The sequence below is a fragment of the Martes martes genome (genome assembly GCF_963455335.1).
Source record: "Martes martes genome assembly, chromosome: 10".
Taxonomy (NCBI): Eukaryota; Metazoa; Chordata; class Mammalia; order Carnivora; family Mustelidae; genus Martes; species Martes martes.
Genome location: NC_137898.1, coordinates 12,758,848 through 12,776,007, shown reverse-complemented (window position 1 = coordinate 12,776,007; position 17,160 = coordinate 12,758,848). Strand labels below are relative to the sequence as shown.

The following is a 17,160-nucleotide window of genomic DNA, read 5'->3' as shown; positions in this document are numbered from 1 at the left end:
GTAGTCAGCTCGGTATTACAGCAGCTTGACCTTCAAACTAATTTCCTTGCTCTCACCCTTGCCCTCTTTATTCCATTCGTCGCATAAGCCAGCAGATCTTTTCAAAATCCGAGATCATGTCATTCTACTGTTGAAAATGCTCACGGGCTTCCCTCTACTGAGAGTAAGTTAATCAAAACTTCCTCTAACCTGTAAAATCCTTCATATTTCTGTCACTACCTCCTCATTTTGACACTCTGCTGGATCCACCAGGTTTCAGCTTCATCCTTGAGGGCTTTGGCGTTAGTAGTTACCGTTGTTCATATGTTCTCATAGTTGGCTGCTTCTTCCCATTCAGATTTCAACTTAAATGCCAAACTCTCTGGAGAGGTTGTCCTTGACACCCAGTGTTGCACAAGCCACAAGTCATTCTTATCGGTCTGTTTTAAATTTCTACTTAGTATTCCATCTGACATCTTATTTTTTAAATCTTCTTTCTCCCTCCACTAGAATGTAAGCTTTCTGAGAGCAGGGTTCTTGTCTACTCATTATCTAGAAAAGTACCTGGCTTATAGGAGGTGCTCAAAATAACCCAAGTGGAACTGTCTTTTTACTTCGGGTCACCTGAGTGTAAACAGTTTTTCCATTGAGTATTAATCTTTGTGATGCTTTATTTGGAGACAGCTGTTCCAGGTAGATTTAACTTTTAACAAGTTTTTCACCACTGTTATCTTTTTTTTTTTTTTAATAGGCTCTACACCCAATGTGGGGCCTGAAATCGTGACCCCAGGATTAAGAGACACATGCTTTACCAACGGAGCCAGCCAGGCTGCCCCCTGAGTTATCTTTTTTGATTTGTATATAATTTTATTTCAAATGTTATCTACAAATTCACTAATATAAAATGCCTTACCCAGGATTACATAACTGGTAAGCCAAGTGACTTCATTTACTCATCCATCTGTTGCTAAATGAGAGATTTTACGCTGAGCTCTGGGGATATATCTTGAACTAGAGAGACCCTTTTATATCTTCATAGAGCTTGTCTTCTGGTGAGGAGACAGGAAAGCACACACAAAAGGAAGGCAAAATACTTGCAAGTTTTTAGTGATGATGTGAGGAAAACGAGATCAATCTATCGCTAGAAGATCATAGAATATTCTAGAATACTGCTCTGATCTAGGAACCAATGAATCAAGAAATGTTTTTTTCCCCCTCAAACATTTCTTGTGCTGGTGGTTTTCTTTTGGCAATCATCTTTGGCTTCTGAATTTGCTATGAAGGATCAGGAATACTAAATGGAGAGTAGAGTAGAAGATGTGATAAGAGGGATGCTGGGTGGCTCAGTTGGTTAAGTGTCTGCCTTCAGCTCAGGTCATGATCTCAGGGTTCTGGGATTGAACCCGGCCTTGGGCTTCCTGCTCAGCGGGGAGTCTGCTTCACTCTCTCCCTCTGTCCCTTACTCCAGCTCAGGCGCACACACTCTCTCTCTCTCTCAAATAAATAAAGTCTTAAAAAAAGTAAGACGTGAGAAGATAGTAGCAGAAGATTCGTAGATAATTTGAGCGAAAGGTTGTTATTTCTCTGTTAAATGTATTTATTTTTCCAGTCTGGTTTGTTTAAAGCCCACCAAACAAGTGCTTTGATGCCTTTTTGAGAGAAGTCCTTTTTTTGGCCACTTGAGATCAAATATGAGGGTCTGTGAGACTGTAGACAGAATATGAGGGGGTGGATAATGCCTGGTTCAGCTTAATTGGAAGGGCACATAACAGAGGAGAAGTGGAATTCCGGTTTAGATAGATAAGGAAAGGTCAGATTATAGTTAATATGTGTGACTTTAGTGTATTGAGTGAACAAATGTAACACCTTGAAAGCAGATGAGGAACTTGGCCTTTATCCTGACCACAGTGTAAAGTGATGGATAGAGCATGGGTTTTGGAGTCAGATGGATGAGGGGTTCGCTTCTTAGCTGGATGATCTCAGGCAAGTTTCTTCACCTTGTTGAACTTTGATTTCGTCATTTGTGAGATGATGGTAGTACTATCTCCATGGTGTTGTTTTAGAACTTAGAGATAATGAGTGCAAAATGCCTTTCATATGATAGATGCTCTGTTATTGTTTGCTATTATGGGGCATTGGTGAGCCACTGAAGGTTTGGGGACAAGGTTGATACTGGTGATAATAACTCATTCTTAGTTTATGACCAAATGTAGTACGTTTTAATAACTTTATGTGTGTTTTAATTCTCAGCAGTCCTGTGAGAGAGATATAGTTATTATCCCCATTTTACAGTTAAGGAAACAGACTCAGAGAGGTTATATAATTTGTCCAAAGTCACATAGTAATACATTTACTTAAGTGTTCTTGCAGAGGAGGAAGGTTTGTAGCCAGGCAGTTTGAGTGCAGAATTTATGCTCTTAACCATTACTCTGGATTATGAAAACTTTATGAAGATTCATTTGGCAGCAGTCTAGCAGGATAGAATTTAGGCTTTTCAGTAAGAAAGAAAAAGGAAATTTTAAATACATCATTATCATCTTTGTTTAGTAACCACCAAATGACCATAAAATACTAGTCTTTGTTAAGCCTGTTAAAAAAAAAAAATCCAGTCTCTGTCTTTCATGGCATAACAGTGTAAGAACATATTAAGGATAATTCTTAACTGAGGAAAAGAATACTCATATAATCCTCCTCTTAGGTTAAAAGTAAAAAGAGAATGTAGGAACTAGAGCATCTTAAGCTTCAAGTATTCGAAGAAACTGTATTTTCTTAACAGGAGACTTGTTTTTTCTTACACACGCTGTGAATGCCTCTAAATATATTGCTTGCTTATTGAATTCCATTTATTCTCCCCCCTCAAACCCGCATTATTTTGATTTGGGGACAAGTGGGAAGACAGTGATTTTCCTCAACAGCCTAGTGGATTCAGCTTCCTTCTAGTTGAAATATACATATAGGCTCTAAAAACTGTTAACAAGTCCAGGAATTTATTTTCTTCTCATTAGCTCTTATGCAGTTAAATGAAAACAATGAAATTGAGAGTTTACCTCAGATATTCCCTACCACCCTAATCAATACATAATAGCTCTATTTCTAGGGTTTTTCTCTCCTTCCCTTCCTGTCTTCTTTTGGGAAAATGCCTTGGGGTTGAAAGCAACAAACCAAATAGCAGCAGGCAAATAAAATCAGCTCTTCTTCTATTTCCCTACCCGGAAATGAAGGAAAAGAGAGCAAGAACCCCACCACAGAAGAGAACTGAAGCTTAGGCGTGCCATCCTGAAAAGCCCTTGTCCCTCCCCCCACCCCGGAGCTCTGCAGCAATTCCTCAGAGATTGTGTAGTCTCCACTTTAAATATAAATATATATATAAAACTTCCCCCTGTCTCTTTCTCTCCTCCTCTCGCTCTCCTTTTTATTTTTTTAATTTCCTATAATAAAGTTTCCTATTGGATAAAATCAGCTCCCTGATTTATGCCTGGTTCCTATTGGAAGTTCTCAGGGGCTGACATCACTTAGGAAAGCGAGGGGGTAGGGCTGCCAGATCAGTTTGTCACCACCCAGGCTCCCTAGCCTTTGGCTGGGTGCAACTTCCATTTTAGGTGTTGGATCCGAGAGAAAAAAAAAAAGAGAGAGAGAGAGAGAAACTGAGAGAGAGGGAGAGAGAGAGAGAAAGAAGAGCAGGAAAGATCCTGAAAGGAGGAAGAGGTGGTCAAAAATCAAGTACCTTGCTGGATTTGTCTTTCTCAGCACACTGACGAAGCCTTGGGTTTCTTTCTTAAAGGACTGGTTTTTAGAAGTCCACATTTGAGGTGTGTGCCTTTTTAAAAAATGTGTGTACAGACGGGTAAAGGAGGAGAAGCCAAGTCGAATTTTTGTCTTACGGTAACCAGAGGGAAGTTAAAAACGAGAGAATCTGCTCTGCTGACGGGTGACTTTTAAGCAATTATTTTTTCTTTCTACTTACTTTGGGAAATTTGGGTATTATATTAGAAAGTAAAATATTCAAGACCCAGAAACAAACTTCTAGGTCTCTCTAATATAGAGATGAATAGATTCAGAGGGGTGAGAGCAAATTTACATTTACATGTAAATTTACATTTTGGTGTGTTCTCTGATTTTATATTTTTTCTGGTTTTAAGCTAACAGATTTCTATTTTCAGAGCCCAAACCGAAAGTTCGGTATTTTGGCATGTTGCGTGTGGGTTGGGAAAGGAATTTGTCCGGGTCGGAAGCTAGTTATACAGATGGTTCTTCATATGTTTCAAAACTTTTTTTCCCCCCATTATCATTAGATTTGTGGAAGTGGAAAGTTGTAGGGAGCTTCGCAGTTTTAAATGGTGGTGTTTTTTTCCTCCAGAGAGTTTGAACGGCCCAGATCAGTTTCAGCTCTGCTGTTCCTGGGTGGATCCCTCTTTTACTTTTCCAGGTGCGGTGGGTGGGAGCCTCATTCTCCTGCTAGACCTAGCCTCCCTGCTTTGCTTTATAAAAGAAAACAAATGGATCCATGTTAAACAAACTGCCATTCCTTTCTTCCTCAGACTATCTTTGACGGCAGAGATTTGTGGAGGTGTAGGTTCAGTTTGCAAGTATCATAAGGTTTGGTTAAATGCTTCGAGGGATAAGGAAATTCTAATCATGCTTTTTCAGTTCACCTGAATAAAGTGGCAACACACCTGGAAATATTTTTAGCTTTGTGCCCCTTGAAAGGGCCGTGGATTTAATAAGATGAGGCTAAGAGAAAGCACTCAATGCAAACTTTAGTGTTTAGAATGTATTTAAGAAAGCACAACAGCAATTCTTATTTTTAAGCCAACTGAAAGTTGTTTTTTGGAGCTGAGTTTTTTTATTTGATATATTTGCCGTGAAGTCAGAAATCTGTAAGAGCTGAAGGCCCATGACTGCTTTCATATATTTAATCTTAAGATTTGTTTTGATTTTGTTTTTGCAAATACATTCTTGGAAAAATACTGTTTGTAGATAATTATATAGCCAACTCACCAGTAGCTGAAAACTGAGTGTCCCTTCTTTCTGTCTTTGAAAATGCGAATCGGTCTGAAAATTATAGCTGGAATAGATACTGCCCTGATTGTAACAAGATGGGCCTTAATAGATAAAAGCAGCTCTTTAGCTTTAAACTGGTATGTATCTTTAAAAATCCTCTGGTTTTGTGCTCTCCCCCCATTCTTTTTAGACCACAACTCTTCCTTGAATTTCTTTACCAGAATGAGAGTATTTCTTGAAAGATGATTTCATCCTTGTGAGGTTGTGGCTTCAGAGGAAACAACTTTGTTCCTTCTTTTAATATAATCTGTGCGAGGGCTACGGTAAAATCTTGATGTCTGGATCTCATAATTATAGCAAGTGCAGTTAAAAAGAAAGGAAAAAGAATGTGTACAGTCTGTTGGGCTGTAGTTCTCATTTAATATTTTCTGAATTTTCTTTCAAACATTTCTCTGCTTTGACTCCAGCCGAGGGGAGGTTTCTTGGTGGATCTTTGGAGGGTTGGTCATGTTGCTGCCAGAGTGTCGGTTTCCCACTCAACCTTTAGGGGGAGGGATGAGGGAATCTGAAGAAGGAGTACAAAGGCAGTTTGAAAATAGGTTCTGGATGACTGAGTGGTGGTGATTTGGTTCCAGCTTTAAATACTGGGCTTTGTGTAGCTACAGTGAGCATCCTAGTAACTAGCGTCCAGGACTATTTCCATGACTGAGGCTTTGTTTTGATTGGTGTGTACTATAGAGCATTTTGGTTGATAAGATGGAAGATTTGTCTCTTACCTCACCTCTACTAGTTCTTTCAGGAAATACAAGGGGTCCAAATAAGTACATCTTTTATTTTCTGTTTTGCTCCTCATTTTGGTTTTTGGCTAAAAAATGACAAGTATGAGTTGTGCAGATTTTCCTTTTTTTTTTTTGTTCGGTTCCTATATACTGTTGGTTTCTTTGTTATACGACTAAGGTACGGTCTGTGTATTCCAGGTGGGTGTCTCTTTGGGTGGTTAGAGTTATAGCACCTTTCTTAGGGTTCCAAATTATGGAGAGTCAGAGGGGCAAGGCTATGTTCTCTGAGTGTAAAAATTGGGATTATTTGAGATTTAAAAAACAAAAAAAGAGCTCCGAGTAATTGCAATCCAGCCTTAGGTTTATGGTTGCTCTCTAGGGATGGGTGAGACAGGATGGATGCAAATAAATTACGCATAGATCACTATACAATTGGAATAGCAAAATGATTAGCTCTGTATAATTTATTGCTTTCTATTTTAGTATCTGATGGTCCCCTGTTACTTCCAGCCCTTTCTCCCCACCCCCTTGTTTTTTTACTGCATGGTAAGCATTTTGCATAAACTATTTACTTAATTTCCCACAACAGTTTTTTAAGGAATGTGAGCCTCAGAGAAGCTGAGGTTTGCTGAAAATTTCACTGCGTGTAAATGACTAAGGCCGGGATTAAATCCTGGTCTGACTGACTGCAAAGTCCATGGACTTAGCCACTAATGTACTACCATTCTCCAAAGAGAACAGAAACAAGAACCAGAACTAAAATGAGCCCTTGCTAGAGGCAGAAGTGTTTAATTTTGCAGAGGGCCAGTCCCCACTTAGATTTCCAACCCCCTGCATGTTGGGATAATATATGTAAAAAATCCATTTTCCATAAATCCATAGGGAGCTGAATATGTTAGAATGGTTATTATCTCACTCTAAAACAGGGATCTTCCCATGTGCTCATCGTTGCTGTCCTGACTTCTTAAACTTACCGGAAATGCCTCCAACTTTGATTATCAGTGAAATTTCTTCTTCCAGACAATTTTGGAATGATCTTGCCAACTTGCAGGGAGAGGCTTATAGCAGTAGCTCAAATAATGTTTATCACACGGTGTTAAAATCGTCTACTTATTTTTGTCTTTCCCTCTAGACTGTGAGCTGCTTGAGTGTAGATGCTGTGTTACTTCTGTGTCCTCTTAGCACCTATCTCAGTGTCTGGTGTATACCAAGGTGTCAGTAAGCCTTAGTTAAATAAAGCACTCGATAGGAATCACTGAGGGACTTGTGGGGAAGGCTGAAAGGAAGTTGAGATAGGAAGCAATACAGCCTAGATTAATGAAATCACATTGTGATTTAGAAACTTCTGTAGTTTGTAGTTGCGACCTTTTACACATTTCCTCTCATTTTTAAGTAAGGTTTCTGGAGATAATCGAAGTTTTAAAATTTTAATTAAAAACAAGATTCTGTTTCTTTTCTGGGCAGGATGTCCAAAGAATAGTATAAAAAGTAAGGGTCCTAACATTTCATAATTTAGGCAGCTGTAAACTTCAACCCCTGAAACCTTAAGTACAACCATTGCCTAGGGGAGAGGCACTGCTTACCTCGAACTTACTAGGGCAGCAACAGGAAAGTATTGCTTTCAGACATGTTGGAAGTGAGTGGTTTTTATACTAGTTAATAAAACCATAAAAAGCTTGGGATGATAGTTTTGACTATCAGTATTCTAAAGAAAGTATGTTCGGATATCATTGTATTTTTTTTAATTAGTGCTTCTGCCATGAAACTTCGGGAGATTTTGTTCACAAAATGTATTGGGCAGTTTATGAATTTGAGAACCCAAATTAATTTTCAAGGGTAATTTAGAGTGATAGTAACAAGGCGCTTGCCTAAAATAATGATGCATAGGTTATCAGTATATGATTTCATGTTCTCTTCCATTGCACAAGGATTCAAATGCCAGGATCATAAAGCTGAAATAGGAATCGCTCTCCCTAAATGCAGCAGCCTGCAAGGTTTCCAATAGAGAGCATTGATACAGCCTGGCAGCAACATAGTAAGGTGGGAAGAACTGATATTCTGGTTAGAACTAGCAAGGGGGAAGTAAGTGTATGGATAGATTGGTATTTGGTTATATTGTATAATGTATTTTGGGGAGTAAATGTGCTCCCCCACCCCATATTTGGGATTACATGTCATTGGTTATTAAATATTAAGCATTGAGAATAGAGCCCACATTTACTGTTGTGGTTCAGGGACAGTGTTCCCCATTTTTAGGGCCATTTCCTCTCCAGTGAGTCCTTCAGTCTGACTGGAGTGGTGTGGGCAATTTAGATCAGGCATTTAGTGGGGACATTATAAGGATCATTTTCTTAAAGCCTTCTTTTCTGGCCAAAAGGTAATTTGGTCATCACTTTTGGAAAAGATATCCTGTTGTATGATAAAAGCAACTTCAAACTTTTGGTTTTGAAAAAAATTTCAAACTTAGAGGAAAGTTCCAAGAATAGCACAAGAACTGCTATGTATCCTTCAGTCACTTAGACACCCATGGTTGACCTTTTGCCTCAAATGCTTTATTATTCTGTATTTTTTTATCAATATGCTGACTGAACAGAATTTCCAGTCTAAGAGTTCCACAGACCTGGAGAGGCAAGGCACTGTAGCATAGTGGTTATCAGCATGGATCCCTGAGCTAGTCCACTAGGATCCACTCTTGCTCAGCCACCTACTAGTGCATAGCCTTGGGTGGATTGTTTAAACTGCTCTTAAGCCTTGATCTCTGCTGGTAAAATGAGGACAATATTATCCATCTCATAGAATTGTCATGATGCTTAAGTGATTTAATATATGTAAAAATGGTGCTCATGGTTAATGCCTTGTAAGTTTTTGCTGTTAGAATGGGTGCTTTAAATGAATTCAAGTATCTTTTGTCTTTTGGACTAAAGACCCTTTAAGGTCTCTTAAAACCTGATGTTCTCTGGTATAGATGTTTGTATTAGGGAATAAGTGGGCTTCCCATTTATTTATTTTATTTATTTATTCCCATGAGTAAGCTTTTTTTTTTTTAAAGATTTTATTTATTTAGTTTTAAGGATTCATTTATGTACTTGAGAGAGGGAGCATGCACACAGCGGGGAGGGGCGGTGGGAGAGGATGTCTTAAGCAGACTCCACGTTGAGTGGGGAGCCCGATGCAGGGCTCCATCTCAGATTCCTGAGATCACAACCTGAGCCGAAACCAAGAGTATGTTGCTTAACTGACTGCACCACCCAGGTGCCTCTAAGATTTTATTTTTAAGTAATCTTTATGCCTACCGTGGGTCTTGAACTTAACAGCCCCGGGATATCTTGCATGCTCTACAAACTGAGCCAGCCAGGCACCCCAAGCTAACTTTTTTTTTTAACAGGGGAAAAAGTGTCTAATAATAGGCAAGTCTGGGGAGTTATTTGGGCAGGGTTGTCCAAAATATAGAGATGGATAACTTTTAATAAAGTAAAGTGAGCATTACTGGGAGAAGAAAAACAGATTGCAGAGCTTGAATATCTTTTTTTGTTTTTTAAAGATTTTATTTATTTACTTGACAGACAGAGATCACAAGTAGGCAGAGAGGCAGGCAGAGAGAGAGGAGGAAACAGGCTCCCTGCTGAGCAGAGAACCCCATGTGGGGCTCGATCCCAGGACACTGAGATCATGACTTGAGCCACACAGGCGCCCCGCAGAGCTTGAATATCTTAATGGTAATTTCTTCAGAGACTTGGAGACTTTAGGGACAAGCAGCCATACAGGTTTCTACCTTTTTTTTTTTTTTTTTTTAAAGATTTTATTTATTTATTTTCGAGTGCGTGTGCACAGGTTGTGGGGAGGAGGAGCAGAGGCAGAGGGAACAGAGGCAGAGGGAGAAGCAGGCTCCCCACTAAACAAGGAGCCTGAGGTAGGGCTCCATCACAGGACCCTGAGATCATGACCTGAGCCGAAGGCAGACACTTACCACTGACCAACCCAGGTGCCCCTCTCCCATCTTTTCCATCTACAAGAGATAGAACTCTAGCATCCAAGGGTAAACTTTCTTTAATTTTGCAGAAAATGGACTGGAAAAGGTTTGTTTGGGCTTATTATTTTTGACATTTTACCTTGAAGTGTTTTCCAATCAGGATTTTCTAGAATAATACCCAGCTATGAATGGTTGTACAGGAAACTACATAAAAATGAAGGCAGGCTTTTACTATCCCCTTTCTTGAAATAAACTTCCCTCTTTTATGTTCAGGAAACATCACTCTCTATTTTCAGTCCTTATTTATGGACATTTGTAAAACTGGGGCATGTAGAAATTTTGAGTTCATCAGTGCTTCCTGTGAGAAGTGTGCTTCTAAGAAAGAGGTCTGTCCTTGTATGTGGAAAAGGCAAACTGTGGCCTGTGGGAAATGTATATGTGTTAGATGCAGCCTCGCCTGGAAACTTCTAGGTTTCTTCTAGGTGAAGGTCTTCCTTCTTGTCATACTAACTTACCCACGAAACCAGTGTTCTGAGAAAGTATTTAAACTAATTTCTCTTGACACTCCATAGCTTCCTATCATAACTCCCCACCCAGCTCTTTACATTTTTTTAACCCACATTTCGTCTACTGATTCTTCTACATTTTCTCCTTTTTGTTTGTTTTCCTGATCTCTGGTGTCCCCTATCTTTTCTCCTTGAGGTTGGTAGTCTTCATGGGCATTGCTTTGCCTTGCTAACACTTAATATGGAAGAAGTTTCTGATTCTTATCGTAGAATAAATTGTACTTTTGTGCTAAAGGTACAAGTACTAGGATGCTGCTTCTGGTTTATTTCAGTTAGATCTAGATTTAAGATAAATTGTGATTCAAGAAGATCTAGTAATTGAGATTACTTATCTTTTTGATTCTCATATCTCATCCACATTTACTAATTAACTACTCACTTTGGGTCACTTGACAGTGGAGCAAAAGAATTGTACTTTTCCAAGAGTAAATTACCAGTTTTGTGTGTGTGCTTCCTGTGTTGTTCTGTTTTGGAATGCAGTAGCACATTGATAGAGTGCTTTGTGGCATGAAAAGATTTTTGTTTTAGGAAGCTTATATTTTAAGGAACCAAAATATATTCTGATGGTTGAGGACATAAGACATTGTTATGGAAACTGGGTCAACTTTTCAATACTTTTATCAAAGCACCTACAGTTTCCATTTCTTTGCAAGTGAAGTGAATTTCCTTGAAACAAAGTAGCTGGTGTATATTCAGCACACTTTTAAAATAGAGTAGCCTGTTTTAAAGGAGAAATTAGTGCCAATCTGATTTGTTTCCACTCTTTCTGTGTTGGAAGGGGGAAGTTCTGTAACTTCTCTGCTGTTCTGTTCTCCATTGACTACTTTGTAAACCAGGACAGAGTTGGTCATTTGAATGTGTACCCTGCTGAAGGTCAGGCCACAAGAGACCCCAGCTGATGGGCCTAAGATCACAATTAGAAAAAAAGTATAGAAAGTTACATTAAATGGAAGTCAAAGATGTTGTTAAGTGCATTTCTAAAATTAGTATCATCACAGATCTTTCAGAAAGAGAGCTCCCAACAGTAAACAAGAATATTTTCACTCTTTCCTATTTTTATTTTTAAAAATTGCCTTCTTAGGCCATGTTAAGAAAACATGACAGCATTCTTTCTTTGTCCCATCCTGTTATCTTACTACTGTACATGAGCTCTTATATACATGTGAAAATAACTGTTTTGCAACCATTCATAAGACTCAGAAGACAATATGTAGCCCAACATATTAATTGAAAGAGGGAATTGCTGGGGCACCTGCCTGGCTCAGTTGGTGGAGCATGTGACTCTTCTTGGGGTTGTAGCTTTGAAAATCTAGAAAATCTTAAAATTAAAATCTAGAAACTAGATTATCTAGTTTCTAGATAAATCTTAAAATTAGAAAACTAGAAAATCTTAAAATTAAAGGGGCACCTGGGTGGTTCAGGTCGTTTATCTGCCTTCAGCTCAGATCATGATCCCAGAGTCCTGGGATCCAGCGCCGCACCGGGCTCCCTTGTTCAGTGGGAAGCCAGCTTCTCCCTCTCCTGCTTCTCTTGCTTGTGGTGCCTCTCTCACTCTCTCTCTCTGTCAAATAAATAAATAAAATCTTTAAAAAAGAAAATTGAATTGTTTTGCACATATAAATGTCACTCTCTTGGTATAGAACTTTATTGCTAGAAATCTTTTGGCGGGAGAGGGGCAGGATTTCTTTACTCCAAATATTTAGTTGTAACAATACAAGAGTTATCTTTTAAATCTCCTGACAAGATGTATTGAATAAACCTTTGTGTGCAAAACGAAAGTATAGAAAGAAAAATGAACAAAGCTATTTTTCTAAAATTTAACATTTTGTTTTCATTGGCAAAGTGAAACATCTTCATTCATTTAAAAGAAATTTGAGGGACACCTGGGTGACTCAGTCGATAAAGTGGCTGCCTTTTGGCTCAGGTCATGATCCCAGGGTCCTAGGATGGAGTCCCACATCGGGTCCCACATCGGGCTCCTTGCGCAGCTGGGAGCCCGCTTTTCCTGCCTGCCATTCCCCCTCCTTGTACTCTCTCTCTTTCTCTCTTTGACAAATAAATAAATATTTAGAAAAAATAAAAAATTTGAGAGCCTGTGGTATGCTATGCACTAGAGTATTCCAGTACACCAGATAGACCTCACCAAGTTTATATTCTAGTTGAAAGAGAGAGATAATAAATAAATAAATGTATGGTATGCCAGAGTATGGTGATACCACTGGAAAAAAAAAATAAAGCAGAATATGTAGAGCGGTGAATAAGAAGTGCAAGGGTAAGGAGGGAAGTTTTTGAATATAGAGAGTGGTTGGGAAAGGTCTCACTTAATAAAATATGTTTGAAGATTTTTATTTATTTATTTGGCAGACAGATCACAAGTAGGCAGAGAGGCAGGCAGAGAGAGAGAGAGAGAGGAGGAAGCTGGCTCCATGCTGAGCAGAGAGCCTCATTTGGGGCTTGATCCCAGGACCTGAGATCATGACCTGAGCCGAAGGCAGAGGCTTTAACCCACTGAGCCACCGAGGCACCCCTAAAATATGTCTGAGAGAGACCTAAAAGATACTAGGGTAAAGTCAGGTAGATACGAGTAGAAAATGCACAGGTCCTGGGGCTCATTGTTACCAGTGAGCAAGAGAGATGAGGGGAGAAGTAGACTTGCTGAGGTTCAATGGATATGTGTTTGGGGGAAGAGGGGATAATTTAGGACCTTATCATGCACTGTACAATGCAAAAAAGTGTCTCCTCCTCAATACAGACCCCAGTGACAGCAGCTGTTAACAATTTTTTGTGTGTTCTCTGTGAAGAGTTGAGGCCTCTATCTTTGTCCCATGGCAGAAGTTCTGTGTGAGTATAGTCAGCACATAATTTGCGGAGTAGCAGATTTTGCATAGGTTGATGACCCTTGTCTTGGAGAATATAATAGTAGGGAACTACTTACAATAAGCTTATATGTGTTTGGGAAGTAAGATAAAAAAAAATTCTTCCCTAGAGAAGTATATTTCTCTACCTTCTTATCTACATAGTCAATTCTTTTTTTTTTTTTTTTTTTTTTTAAAGATTTTACTTACTTACTTGACAGACAGATCACAAGCAGGCAGAGAGGCAGGCAGAGAGAGAGAGAGAGGGAAGAAGCAGGCTCCCTGCTGAGCAGAGAGACCGATGCGGGGCTCGATCCCAGGACCCTGAGATCATGACCTGAGCCGAAGGCAGAGGCTTTAACCCACTGAGCCACCCAGGTGCCCCTACATAGTCAATTCTAACAGGAGAACTGATAGCCTAGATCTGGTATGATTTCCTTTTGAGTACATTTGTTGCTTTGTTTTATGACCAAATATGCCTGCCCCATTTATCTGTTGGTTTTCCTTTGTTCATTTGACCAAAAGCCTCCTGCTTCCCCAAAGTCCTAATCGTTGGTATTTAATGGCTTCAGGGACCATATTCATATTTCTGTTTTGCACTGTTTTCCTTTTCCAGATATATGTTTAAGCATTAAGGGTTATTAAGGATATACTGAGCCACTTGGCCTGGTTGACTCTGGTGGGATTGAGGGATAAGTACCCACTATTTAGTGATTGATATTCTATGGCAGCCATGTATGCGAAAGTAAAAGGATATTTGATTTCCAGAGTACTTGTGTTTTGACTCACCCATTCTTACTTTCCCTCTCAAGATAATCTGGTTTAGCTAGTCTTGTCCTTCAGTGAAAGAATCTCTGTCTCCCTTTCTCTCTGTAAGTTTGGAGTTTAGCCCTACAACTTGACCTGATTACCCTCTGTCCTTCTCTTTAATTATACCTCTCTAGTTGTCATCCTGTTACTTAATATCATCCTTGGGAGATGACCTCAGTCAGGAAACATTTACTTCCTTACCATCCCCTTCTTTGGTCAAGTAACTGTGTCATCTTGCATAGAAAAAACTCTAGGCAATCACAGATTCCCCTAATTTTGAAGTTGCTTTAAATAACTGCTTGGTGCATATTACTTCAATATTCATAGATGTTTGTAGTTGTCTTTTCAAAAAATATTTATTTATTTTAGAGAGGGCGAGAACACACACACACACACATGAATGGGGAGGGGCAGAGGGAGAGGGAGAGCCAATCTCAGAAGCAGACTCCCCACTGAGTGCAGAGCCCCTGTAGGGCTGGATCCCATGACCCTGAAATCATGACCTAAGCCGAAACCAGGAGTCGGATGCTCAGTTAACAGAGCCACCCAGGTGTCCCGTGCTTGTAGTTGTCTTGAAAGTGTTTTTCAGTGGCATTCTTCTTTCTTAAATCTTTAGTGACACACGTTTCCTGTGGAAATATTTCTCTTTATGGTTCTTCTAAAAACATTTTGCTACTCACTTGCTCTTACTCAAACTAGAAGTTAAAGTGACTTTTGCTTGAGTAAGAGTCAGATGTAACCCTTGAATCAGTATTTTTAATTGGACCAGAATTATCTAGGATTGTGAATTCTAGATTTGGGACTTTGGACGTATTTTATTCTATTTATTTATTTATTTATTTATTTTTTAATATTTTATTTATTTATTTGACAGAGACCACAAGTAGGCAGAGAGGCAGGCAGAGATAGAGGGGAGGAAGCAGGCTCCCCGCTGAGCAGGGTGCCCGACGTGGGGCTCGATCCCAGGATGCCGGGATCATGACCTGAGCTGAAGGCAGAGGCTCTAACTCACTGAGCCACCCAGGTGCCCCCTTTGGACGTATTTTAGGATGGGATATGGAACCAGTCTTTGAAAATGTTGGCAGCTCTTTGTTTCTGGGAGGATGGTTGAAATAAGTTGTTTTAAAAATAGGGTTGGGGGCGCCTGAGTGGCTCAGTGGGGTAAGCCTCTGCCTTCAGCTCAGGTCATGATCTCAGGGTCCTGAGATCGAGCCCTGCCTTGGGCTCTCTGCTCAGCGGGGAGCCTGCTTCCCCCTGACTTTCTCTGCCTGCCTCTCTGCTTACTTGTGATCTCTGTCTGTCAAATAAATAAATAAAATCTTTAAAAAAAATAATAATCAGGGTTGTCCAGTCTGCATTGTAAATAGGGATATTCTCTGTTGTACAGCTCAGGATTCTAAAAAATGAGATAATTCTTTTCTAGGTTCTGAGTCTAGAGTATAGGATTTAGGACTGTGTCTTTCCAGCTATCCTTATATTTAAATCCATGCTTTCCATCAGCCTCTAATCCAGCCTGGAATAATGACCTGAGCTATCTGGTGGACAATAATAGGCCCGGTACAGTATTTAATAACCAGTGCCCTTCTTGCTAGATGAGTGTGGTGGTCGGAGGGTTGTCAGGAATAGGCTAGTACAGTGGTTCCCAACAGCGGACTATTAGTCATTTTGAGAGCTTTTTAAAAATATGAATTCCCGGGCATTCCCTCTAGAAATTCAGGTATGGGGGATGAGGAGGTACATTTGGGAGATGGTATTTTTAATGTTTTTGTTCTTTTAAAGTTTATTTATTTATTTAAGTGATCCCTGCACTGAACATAGAGCTTGCATTCATGACCCTGAGATCAAGAGTCACATGCTCCTCCGATGGAGCCAAGCCAGGTGACCAGAGATTGTATTTTCTTAATAAAGCTTCCCAGGTGATTCTGATAATTTAGGTTCGAGGACCATAAAACCTGAACATTTGAGTTAAGCTGCATATCTATGATTTCTCAGTTGGGTGGTTATTAAATTAGTATGAGAAGTAGAGAGGAATAGTTCATGGTAGTAGACATGAGAAGTTGACTAATTTGAAGTTTCCTACCTCTGTATGCTGTATTGTATAGGAATTACAGATGTCACTGCCTGATTTGGGGGTTATGCCAGTACTTAGCATGGTACGGAGGACTCGCCTGTTGTGAGGGAGGGAGACTTTTAGACCGAATCTCCACTTCCCCTTTCCATTTTGAAATTGTGGAACAGATTCAGGAGAGGATGTTCTCATTGAAACTCAGCTGGACAATTTGTTTAAAACTCAACAGGAAGGGCCAATGTTACTTCCTGTCTGAAAAGGAAGTGTTGGCTTCCTCCCTTCCTCCTTGGCTAGCTCTGGCCAACTTCTAATATGGTGGGGGAGGGACTGATCGTGTTAATACTTTTCACTGACTACCTGTGCCTTGGGAAATCAGATTGCCATCATTGTTCAAGTCTGGGAACATCATATTCACTCCCTTCTTTCCTCATTTGAAATGTGGAGACAGGTGTTTTGTGGTCTCTTGTCTCTTTGCTCTTATGTGAGAGCCCTGTGGTGGGTTTGGCCATTGCAGTCCAGGAAGCCTCCCCAGTCTCCCAGACATTACTTTATATTCAACCTTATATCTCCCCTGTATTCCCTGACATTTGAAAATAGATCAAGGAGCTGTAGGGAAGAAACTGAAATCCATTTGATGCTGAGGGGTAGGTTGCAGAAAAGCGAATATAATTGGGCAGAAGGGAGTGGGTGACAAAGGTTTCTTATTTTTAAATTGAGCCAAGAAAACATTCCTTCTAAGTGGGGCCAGTTGGCACTCTTCCTGCTATTTTAGTCCAGGCTTCTCCTTCCTACTGGCCAGTCAATTGTATTAAGTGTTTGATGTGAGTTTGAACTGTGGTCTCTGGGGTTGGGGGGAGGGAGAGTGGTGGAAACAGCTGGTGCCTTCATCAAGCTATCTCAATTACGCTGCTTCTCAGAGTGTTTGGGGGTGGGGGGAGTGGAGGATTGGAGGAATTGGATGTATGTTAGCAGAGCCCCAGCAACTCCCATGTAGTGGGATTGGATTCTCAGGCACTCTTAATACCATGTGGGATGCTGGCTAGTTGGAATGTAGCTAAACCTTCTTCAGTCACATTCTTTTCTCTGCCCCCCTCCACCCCAATTCTTTCAGCTTTGGGCTTGATTTGGAAAG

The 17,160-nt window shown here is 40.0% G+C and overlaps 1 protein-coding gene across 5 annotated transcripts in view; it reads left to right on the top strand.

Annotated features, from left to right (window-relative positions):
* Window positions 1-3,581: 3,581 nt before the first annotated feature.
* The window catches only part of CTNND1 (catenin delta 1), a 48,613-nt gene continuing 35,034 nt past the window's right edge, over window positions 3,582-17,160 (top strand). For all 5 annotated transcript variants that reach the window (XM_080816480.1, XM_080816479.1, XM_080816478.1 and 2 more), the window contains exon 1: window positions 3,582-3,788. The gene's annotated coding sequence lies outside the window, so the exon portion shown is untranslated. The remainder of the gene's footprint in view (window positions 3,789-17,160) is intronic.